We start from the raw sequence: 10,532 nt of genomic DNA, 5'->3' as shown, positions 1-10,532 counted from the left end.
ATCTGGCCCGAGGACAGTCCTGGAATCAGCATGTTTTTACATGAGTAGAATGTGTGCTTTTATTTAAAATGCATCTCTGGGTTATTTGTGGGACATAGGAATTCGTTCATCCCCCCCCCCCCAGAAAATATAGTCCAGCCCCCCACAAGGTCTGAGGGACAGTGGACTGGCCCCCTGCTGAAAATGTTTGCTGACCCCTGTCTTAACTCCTACCCTACTCTAGGGAGAACACCAAAACGTGGTGTGCATTTACATCAGACTTACTAGTTGCCAAAAATCACTGAATGCCTGACTCTCCTGCCTAAAACATTATTTTATTTTTATTTCATGTATGTAAGACCCTTGGTGTTCTTACTGGTGTGCTAATGGTATTTCTGATCCAGGTACAGTTGAAACTCTATGTGTTGTCCTGTGATGACTCACTCTGTCACGAGGGGGTGGACTCCTCTCTCTCATCAGCTTACTGAAGGTTAAGAGACGACACTAAAAAAACACACCAAAACCTTAGTCACTGATTGCTTTTTTTCTGCCATGGGAGATTACTCAGTGTGGGTGCCTTGAGTTATCGGAACCCAGCCAAGGAAAATTAAATGAGTCTGGCATTAATTCACCTGTGTAGAGTCAAGTGACAATAGGGGAGAAAGGAGATGTCCTTTTTGCCGTATGATTGAAATTCAAATTAGTTCTGAGAACATCCCATTTACAATGTGGCAAAACATCATCAGCAACCAGTGCCTGACATATCCCAGGCAGATAACCTTTAGTTTAGAGGCAAGACTAGGGAGTCAGGATAAGTGCTGAACAAAAGCAACTTGCTGAGCTAATATAAAGAGTTAATTACTGGTGTCAGGAAATAGATCACACAGCATGAAAAGTGTCTAATTTGAAGAAATTGACAAATTTTGATTTTTCTGGAAAACTTGCACATTTATACAGCTGTGCAGAATCTGATCAGGCTGAGGACAGAACTGTCCCTACAGTTTTCAGTGAAATGAATTTTGTTAGACCCTGTACAATCCTGCAATTTTATTTTTATTTTTCAACTCCTTGTGTTTGAAATGTGCTCAGCAGACATAGCCAGGAGTATTCATAGACAGTGGTTCCCCCCCCCCCAGTTATTGTTAGCAAGATTCAATATAAGATCCAGCCTCTGTGCCTCTAATAGCAATATAAAAGGGGGAAATGTTCCCATCGCACTGCTGTTACACCAATCAGATTACTTTTTCCTGTACAACTATTGAAACAAAAAAAAATTACTGTGCTATATAGTCATGGTTGTAAGATAGTTTGTTTTTAACTCCTTATTTTGTACGTGTACCAAACAGTCCTAGATTTCTGCAGACTTATATACAAGCATCTGTTGCCCAGTTGAAATCTTAAGTGAACCAGCAAGGATAGTCATGTGTGGAAAAGCCATACCGATGAATATCATGTGCAATGCTGGAAGACCATACAGAGGCTCTCCAACACACATTCAAAGCAAGCTTTACCATTAGACTTTGTGTATCATCAGCCAAAAACATTTGGTTGATGGGAATATGGGACAAACTTTCTTCTGTGACCACATCCTGTGTACTTCTCTGATGGATTTGAGGAGGGAAGTAAAATATTATCTATTGAATGCCCCTTTTCATCTTAGTTTTAAGTCTTTGGATTTTTAACAGCAATCCTCCACCACCCTCACACCGAGTTGGAATAAGGGAAGGTGTCCCACCACCCAGCTTTCTAGCTAAAACAGCCTCCTGCTGGCCATCAGATGTGTGGGGTGAAGGAAGGCCACTGGTGGAATCCCTGCCCATGCGAAGACCCAAAATTGGATGTTCCAAAGGCAGAGAAGGGGCACAAGCCAGTCTCATTTCTGTCAAGTGACAGCATCAGGTCCAGACCAGGCACAAACATCCTGTCCCCCATCTTCCTGCATCAACACCATGATTAGCACATCTGTAGATGCCGCAGTTGCCCTGCTGCTAAGGAAAGCCCACAGTGGGTGGCTGCAAGGTATTGGACAACAGAGCTGTGTGTGGATGCCTCCTGCCCCACATGCAATCCAGGATGCTGTCCTGTCACAATTGCTAGAGTGAGATTCACCTGACTTTTGCACTTGGAACGGGAGGGGAGGACCGCCCATCATTTCAAGCAGCAAAATATCTTGGGCCAACTGTAGTGATCTGCATTTTTTATCTGAGTGAGAAGAATTGAAAGTCATGAGAATCAGAGATCTGAGCAGTTGAGTGTCCACAAGTAGACCCATTGCCACACTTGACATCACTTGTATGACTCCATATGAGATAGAGTTTGCCACCTGCATACCAACCATACAAACACACCATGCAAATACTATAGAGAGGGACAAAATCCACCAGTTTCGCTTTCTCTTGCTTTCTCATTTTTCTAGTATTAAGATCAGTTGGGGGGGGGGAAATAAAATAAAATAAAAATCTGCATGAGAATTCATATGCATTTTGCATGCATTTCTCCTGATATGCACATTTTCTCAAGCAATCTACCCCAGCATAATACATCTTTGCATGCTGTTATCGCTGATATGCACATTTGCCAGATATATGCTTTTCAATGCATTTTTGGGGTGGAGCACCGCATCACAGTGTTCGGTTTGGTTCATGTATTGGTCTGAGGAGAAGCGCTCTGTGAGCTGAATTAATTTCTCCTCCATTTATTGGCCCATCCAATAAATGCCTTAACCAAATCCCAGTCTTTCTGAAATCCACTGCCATCCTGTTGCTATTTCTTTTCCCCTCTTGGCACTCAAGAAAAAAAATTAACATATTCAGAGTATATATGACAGCAGCATTAATGGGGAGGGGGGAATGTTGTGGATAATTTTTGAGCTGATTTCATGTGCCCTGTGATCCTACACTAGGCAGGCTTGATGTATGGTAAGCTGCAATAGAAAGAAGCCCTCAGAGGCTGTTGGCAAGTCCAGTCACTTCTAGAGGCACCCCTGCTCTGAAGATTATTTTTAAATGTCAATATATACATTTCCCTGCGTTAGTCCAGAACATTTGACTCTGTATATCTTTGAAGTTAGCCCAGTTGTGAGCAAGAATATCCAGATGTCCCAAAACAGAGAGAAATATATATACTTTGGAGTCATAGGCTCTGGGGCTTAGAGTCTTTCTGCTTCAGCTGATATATTGTTTAAATCTAAAACTTATTTAAAAACCTGTCTGAATGCGACGGCTTTTAATTAATCTTCTCTTAGTTTTTATACCATATAGTACCTTGAAGACGCAAGATCAATCACAGCTGTATTGTAACATGGAGTTGGGAGACAGAAAGATAAATGAGCTATCAGGTTTAGCATTTTGATAGCTAAGTTTAATTTTAACTAGCTCATGAACATACTGTAGATCTGAGGATAAAGTCATGAAGCGGAACATTCATCTCTGCAGTCCATTCATAAAAATAAGGAAACGGCTTAGCCAGCCCCTACATTAGGGACTCCAGTGAACTGGGGGGAGAAATGTGGGGGTCTAGAAGCAAGGCTATGCCCTCCATCCATAGAAATGAATTTGGGGAAGGGCAAAAAGGTGTGAGAGCCACATGCCTACAGGGAGTAAAGCAGCTCGGGTAAGGCAATTTTGAACAAGCAAAAGGCATCAGGAAGAACGGTCAACCAACCGCTCTCTCCTTGGGATAGATATATCAGTCTATTTTTGGTCTCTGTTTGTTCTGACTACGCTTCCCTTGAAGTATTACCTCATAAAGCATGCGTTCCTAAACACATACGTTACAAAATAGAATAGACATGAAAAATTGAAATGATAAAGATGCATATTCTAATCACACTTACATCCAGAATATGCAGATCTGGACAGTTTATTCTAGATTTGCAAAGAACTAATTCCTCAAGCATTGTGAGCCTTTGCTGATATTCCTTCACAGAATCTGGAAGTCATTGCTGCTTTGGGGCTTTTTAAGTGTTGGAGGACTATCTATACATCTCTTGCATTGCTGCCTAATGTAATCCTCAGCCTCATCTCTCCCCATATAAGATGAGGATAATAATATTATCCTACCTTGCATGGATAATTGAACTGATGTAAACCAAATGCTTTGGGAGAGAGGGGAACACACTATGAACTCAGTATTGTTGCTATTAGGATTACATTACTGATTAGATTAGGGAATCAAATGTTCGTGGTAATTCTTCCTGATGCTCTATTACTGCAAATGTGCGCAGGCTTTGGAGTTATGCTGAACTCTTCATCACAGCATGAAAAGCTACTGAATTACAGCTAAGCAAAGAGCAAGGTTATATGCCGATATAAATAGTTTAGTCACTTCCAATATATAGTGGCCTAAATAGAAAAAAAAGTTTTAGCACTTCAAACACTTGCAATACAAACAAAGTTAATGGAAAGTAAATTTCAGGCCAACAGCTGAGAACCATTTATTATGAAACTAAATTAGTGCCTGGCAGAAGTAATTAACAAAGGCTTACTCATTCAGGCAGCAGTTTGAACACGGAGCCACTTTGGTGACCAATTTTACAGCAGGAACTTTGAATAGCCAATAATCATGATTCAAAGGAGCATTTAGCATCCAGGCATTTTCAAATTTGGCATAGTAGGCCCAAGTCAAGAAAGAGAAAGCAGATTTTTAAATAACGAACTGGAGAGAGAGAGAGAGAGAGAGAGAGAGAGAGAGAGAGAGAGAGAACACCAAGTATATATCCGACATTTGTCGGAGCTGATTCGCACATGCATATATCACTCAATGTCTCATCAACTTAAAACTGTCACTTGATGATTTACAACTGGGTGTGTGAATTACCTCCACTGGAAAGGACTGTGTTTGAACTGATGAGAAGCCATTTGATACCTCTGTTTGTAGTGTCTCTCCAGTAATGGCTTTTTGACTCTGGCAAGTCATCATAGGATACTGCAGCTGTGATCTGATGAACAAGCATGTGTGAATCTCCCTGAGACACCTGATGAATCAATCTTAGGCAACTAAGGAGGGGTGAGAGGCCAGAGGGTTGCCTTGTATTGAGTCATCATATTGCTCCTTCTAGCTCAGGATTGTCAATGCCAGAGGTGTAATATATGCATCATCAACTAAATATCTGGCATAAAGCCCCTATAAGAGAAACAGCTATGACCCAGGAGGCCAGCTCCTGGAGACCTGATTCAGATGGGTGGCTTGGTTGGAGAAGTTTGTGAATATGCTGTGCCTAATCCAGGCCTAATCCATACCCTCCAACATTCCTCCAGTGAAAATGGGGGGATTTCTCACTCCCCCCCTGCCCAACTGGCCCTCCTTGAGCCCCCCACCCCCCACAGAGCCATCACCACTGCACCAATGAGACACAGCACACATGCCCTCCACTGTCTTGAGAAAACCCCTTAATCCTTATTTTATTTTATTTAATTCTTTGGTTAAATATACAAAAAAGAAAAACACACACCAATAAATAAATTTCAGAAAGGGGCAAGATTACACATGGGTGAACAAAGCATTATTATTATTATTATTATTATTATTATTATTATTATTATTATTATTAAAAAAAGACTCCTTGCACTCCACTCCCCCTTTCTTCCCACCCATGGCAGCCCTGCCTTCTCCCTGCCTCTCAGAGCCAGTGCATCATGTGGGTTTGGACCTTGGTGGCAGCAGCCTCTCTTCCTCCTCACCAGAAGAAGAGGAGTTTGGATTTGATATCCCATTTTATCACTACCCCCAAGGAGTCTCAAAGCGGCTCACAATCTCCTTTCCCTTCCTCCCCCACAACAAACACTCTGTGAGGTGAGTGGGGCTAAGAGACTTCAGAGAAGTGTGACTAGCCCAAAGTCACTCAGCAGCTGCATGTGGAGGAGCGGAAACGCGAACCCGGTTCACCAGATTACGAGTCCACCGCTCTTAACCACTACACCACAAGCTGTCCAAGGGTGAGGAGGCCTGCAGCAGCCATGGAAAGCTCATGGGATGCTCCCTCACTTCCACCTCTCGGGACAAGCACTGGCTTATCCTCCTCCCCATACTTGGTGGGGGAAATAGGGATCAAATCACAGAAGCTGGGGCAGCTTTTGTCATTCCAGAACCATCCCTGGAAAATCAGGACACCTGGAGGATATGCTAATCAAGAATAAAAGCTTTGTTTACCATTATCTCATCCAAGTAATAAGGCATCTCAGGCCCAGGGCTTCTCGGGTCTGAACCCAGCCAATATCCCTGCTCCAAGCAACACCCCTTATTTCCAGGCATCTCCCCACAGTGTCCCTGCTCCGCATCCTCCTTCTCTGTTTTTGTCTGCCTGGAAGCCTCCTTGAACAGGCTATAAAAGATTCCTCACCGATGGTCAAACTGATGGGCATCGGTTCAGTCTTTCCTAGACCTAGTTGGTGATTGAACCAGGGACTTTTTGCATGCAGCACATGTGCTCTACCACCGTAACAGTTAAATAGCGGCATTGTAAATGAATAACTTGCAAACAGCAGTTAAGTGCTATATTTACCATTCATTGCATGCCTCACCTCAAGTGTAGCACAATGAACGGAACCTTAAGGGTGGAAAGAAACAGCAGGCATAAGATTGAATAAAAGCTGCGAGGAAGATAAGAATGTTAAAAATATGCAGCCCAATAGCCCAATACTTTAAGTATGTCAAAGAGAAGGGATTTCTCGCCTTATAATTCAGGAGTAAGCAGCAGAATGCAGCAGCCCTACTGCTTGCTAGAGCAGGATGCTGGCAACATGTTATCCCTCGGCTGACACAGGTGCTCTAGCTGCCAGTTTGCTAAAGGTTAGTTCACAGAACCATAAGTAAATTGGGTCCCAAGTATCTTAAGGACCACATAGTTCCTTAGGCTTCACCTTGATCATGCGGATCGTCTGATGGGACACCTCTAATGGTCCCCTGAGGTTTGGTTGGTCATTACCAGGGACTGTGCCTTCAGGATGGCAGACCCTGCCCTATGGAACTCCTAGCTGGGAGAGATCCAGCAGGAATCATCCCTGCCTCCTCTTAGACCTCTTTTCAAAACTGTAGTATTCAAAAGAGGCTTTGAAATGTGGATTTCTTTTTACCAACCAGTATTTATTGTTGTTTATATTGGTCCTTTTATTGATCTTGATCAGCATGGCCAAAGGTCAGGGGTAATGGAAGTTGTACTCCAGCAACAACTGGGGGCAACAGCTTCTGCATCCTGGGATTAGGCCAGGTTGTGGCATCTGCATGATCTGATGGATGAGGTTAAGGACCAGATGCCTCCAGGAAGCCAAGTTGCGGAGCTGGCGATTGACTTCCTCCCTCCTCCTTCATCTAATGCACTGGTTCCCAAATGCTTTCCCTCATGGACCACTTGACAAGGCAATTGTAGTCTTGGCGGACCACTTAATGTTGTTGTTTTCCTGATTGTAGCATAGATGCTATATGATTTTTAACTGTATAGTGCTTCTTTTATTTCTTATATTTGTATTACAATTTGAATCCCAAATTCTATTACATTAAAAATCAATCTAAGAAATAAAAAGCAATAATAATAATAATAATAATAATAATAATAATAATAATAATTTTATTTATACCCTGTCCATCTGGCTGGGTTTCCAGCAGAGTGAATGCTAGATAGTGAATGTGATTGATGTGCCATCTCTCATCTTCAGCCAGAAATCCACAAATATGCTGTATTCTTCCAGGAACCACAGAATGGGGGCCCTTGTGCTAGTGCATTTTCAACTATTTCCATTGCAACTTGTGGTCAGACATAGGTACTTGGGTTATTTGAATGAGCCTCCCAAAGTATAGCAGAAATAATACACTGAGCTTCTTTCAGTTCAGAATAGAAGGAGGGCAAAATCACTACTGACTGTTTCTGAGCAATTCCTGATAGATTAGATTAAGCATTAAGGGCAAAAATGAAGTGGTAAATAGCCATGTTGTCATCCTACTGTTATGCATCACGACAGGAAGGTCAGCAGCAGAGGCAGAAATAGGAGGAAGAGCATGAGATTGCCATAGAATATAGTAATTTACATACTGGATCAAAGCAATAATCTATCTAGAGCAATAACCCATCTCTGACAGTAGCGTCTAGCAGATGCATCAGTGGAAGACATAAAACACCCATAACAGACAATTATGTGCTAATAAGCTTGCAGTGGAAGTTTCTATCCAACTTCAGTCAGTCAGCGCTTAGATTTATGCTCTCAGGCACATGGGCTGCTATAGTTTATACATTTTTAAACCCGCTTAATGAATGTTCAGAAGTGCCACACAACTACCCAGAATTTCTTAAAGTTGTGAAAAGTATTTGGCCTCCACATTTGGCTTTACCCTGCATTGAAGAGTTCCATAAGTTTAACTAATGACCCTGCAGCCTGGAAGACTCCCAGCTCCCACTTTGAAACTCTGCTCCCTAGTTTGTATGCAATATATTGTGGTTATTGAGTAGTCTGAGACAGGCACTCTGTGCATGCTCATTGACTTTCAGACAGGAGCCACTTGGGACACAGCCATAATATTAACTCCTCAGCAGCAGCGTCAATGCCGCTTACCAGGAGGGAGAGGGTGAGGACCAAGGTGGCAGGGAGCTCAGAACTGTGCAGGTATCAGGGACTGGGCACAGGAGGAATGGTGGAGACCGCCTCCCCTTCCTGACCCTTCCAGGAAGGAGAAAGAGGAAGACAATATAGATTTACAACAGTGGTTTGAGGGAGGTCACAGCTCAGAGGCAGATGAGGGGGAAAGTTGGGAAATCATGGGAGAGCCAGAGCAACACCTGGCTGACACGTTGTCATTAGAAAGTATTCCAGACCCTCCATCTCCCAGAACCTGGTGAGCCTTAAAAGTAGGAGAGCAAAGAGCTCAAAGACAGAGGATGCTTAGCAGCACCTGTGGGAGAGATGATGAGAATGACGAATGAGGAAGTGGGAGAGACGGGTGGGGGGTGGAAATTCAATTGGGACACTGCCATTATCCAAGAGGCTGGGTTCTATAACCTCTCTCTGTAAAGACTGAAATTGAAAAGGACTGTAAGAAAATTTTCCTTGTCTTATACTTTCCTGGGCAACCAGCCGAGAGCCGCTAACAGCATCCTAACAGCATGTGAACCAGTGGATCCAATCCAGTGCTCCGAACATTTAGACTAGGCAGCCATGACCTCCCCATCACCTGACCCTTTCCCCTCTCCCTTCCAGTAAGCAACAGTGACACCACTGCCAAGAATTTTCATTTAGAACAGCACAGACGGTTCTGGTCAAAGAGCATATTGTAGAGTTGGAAAAGATCCAGAAGAGGACAACTAAAATGGCCAACATCCCTATGTGGAAAAGGGACTTTTTAGGTTAGAGAAAAAGCAAGTCAGAGGTGACATGATGGAAGTTAATGCATGGTATGAAGAAAGCAGATAGAGAAAGGTTTTTCTCCATCCCTCATAAGACTTCATCAATATCCAATGAAGGGGAACGTTGAAAGATTCAGGACAAATAAAAGAAGCTACTTCTCCAGGCAGCACATGGTTAAACTTGGGAACTACCTCCCAAAGGAGGCAGCAATGGCCACCAACTTGGATGGCTTTAAAAGTGGCTTTAAGGCTTTAAAAGGGCTTTAAAAGATGGTGCCTCAGCTCTCGAAGGACAAATCCATGGAGAGCTGAGGCACCATCTTCTCAAGCTGATAGAGGGGGCCCAACACAGCATCGTGAGGTGCTGGGGGCAGAGCCGAATGCCTTCTGAACATTGAGGGGGCCTGGCACCCTCAAAAATACCATCGGGGTGCCTAAAACTGCCTCAGCCCCTAGGAGCTGGCACATAGGTTGGAGAGCAAGGCAATCAATGGCTGCTAGCCATAATGACAATGGTCAGGGGTCATATGCCTCAGAATGCCAGCTGCTGGGAATCATGGGTAGGCAGAGTGCTCTTGCCCTCATGTCCTGCTTGCCAGTTCCCCACAGGCATCTCCTTGGTCACTGTGAGAAAGGATGCTGAGCTAGAGGGACCACTGGCCTGATCAAGCAGACTTATATTACATTATGTCCTTAGACTTCCAACACCCTAATGAAGACTTTGTTATTAGCTACTTAATTCTGACCCACCTGGTTTCTGGTAGCAGTTTGCTTCCCTGTGAACATGAGCAACTGGCAGGCAAAATTTCTAGACTCCTGCTTCTCCTCTGTTTCCATTGGCTGCTACAGCACAAAGATATTGTGTGTGTGTGTGTGTGTGTGTGTGTGTGTGTGTGTGTGTGTGTGTTATGCAACGTTGTTGTTTTTTAAAAAATGCACAGGTCTAGTACTTCTGGTGTTCCTTCTGTCTCTCGTGAAAGCTCTGATCTTCTTGTCTTCATGCATGTTAGCTGGCCAGCTGCCCTATTGGGATTGTAATTCAAATAGCAACACACACACACCTTTGTGTGACACAGCGCCTACCTCATAGTGAGGGGATGTTTTAAAACCTTTCAAGCTATTTCATAAATGCTGCCTTGTAATCTCCTCATTAACTTTAATGTCCTGATTGAGTTAATTTCTATAGCTGTTATAAAATGACAACCATGAAAAAAAAGAATGA

At 43.3% G+C, this 10,532-nt stretch overlaps 1 long non-coding RNA gene across 1 annotated transcript; it reads right to left on the bottom strand.

Annotated features, from left to right (window-relative positions):
• Window positions 1–304: 304 nt before the first annotated feature.
• LOC309340214 lies at window positions 305–10,181 on the bottom strand. Its single transcript, XR_014155863.1, has 2 exons — window positions 10,061–10,181; window positions 305–483 (listed from the first exon to the last, which is right to left on the bottom strand). It is a non-coding gene; the product is annotated as an uncharacterized lncRNA (long non-coding RNA).
• Between the last annotated feature and the right edge of the window lie 351 nt (window positions 10,182–10,532).

The sequence above is a fragment of the Podarcis erhardii genome (genome assembly GCF_964252035.2).
Source record: "Podarcis erhardii genome assembly, chromosome: 4".
Taxonomy (NCBI): domain Eukaryota; kingdom Metazoa; phylum Chordata; class Lepidosauria; order Squamata; family Lacertidae; genus Podarcis; species Podarcis erhardii.
This window is presented reverse-complemented; position numbering and strand designations above follow the sequence as displayed.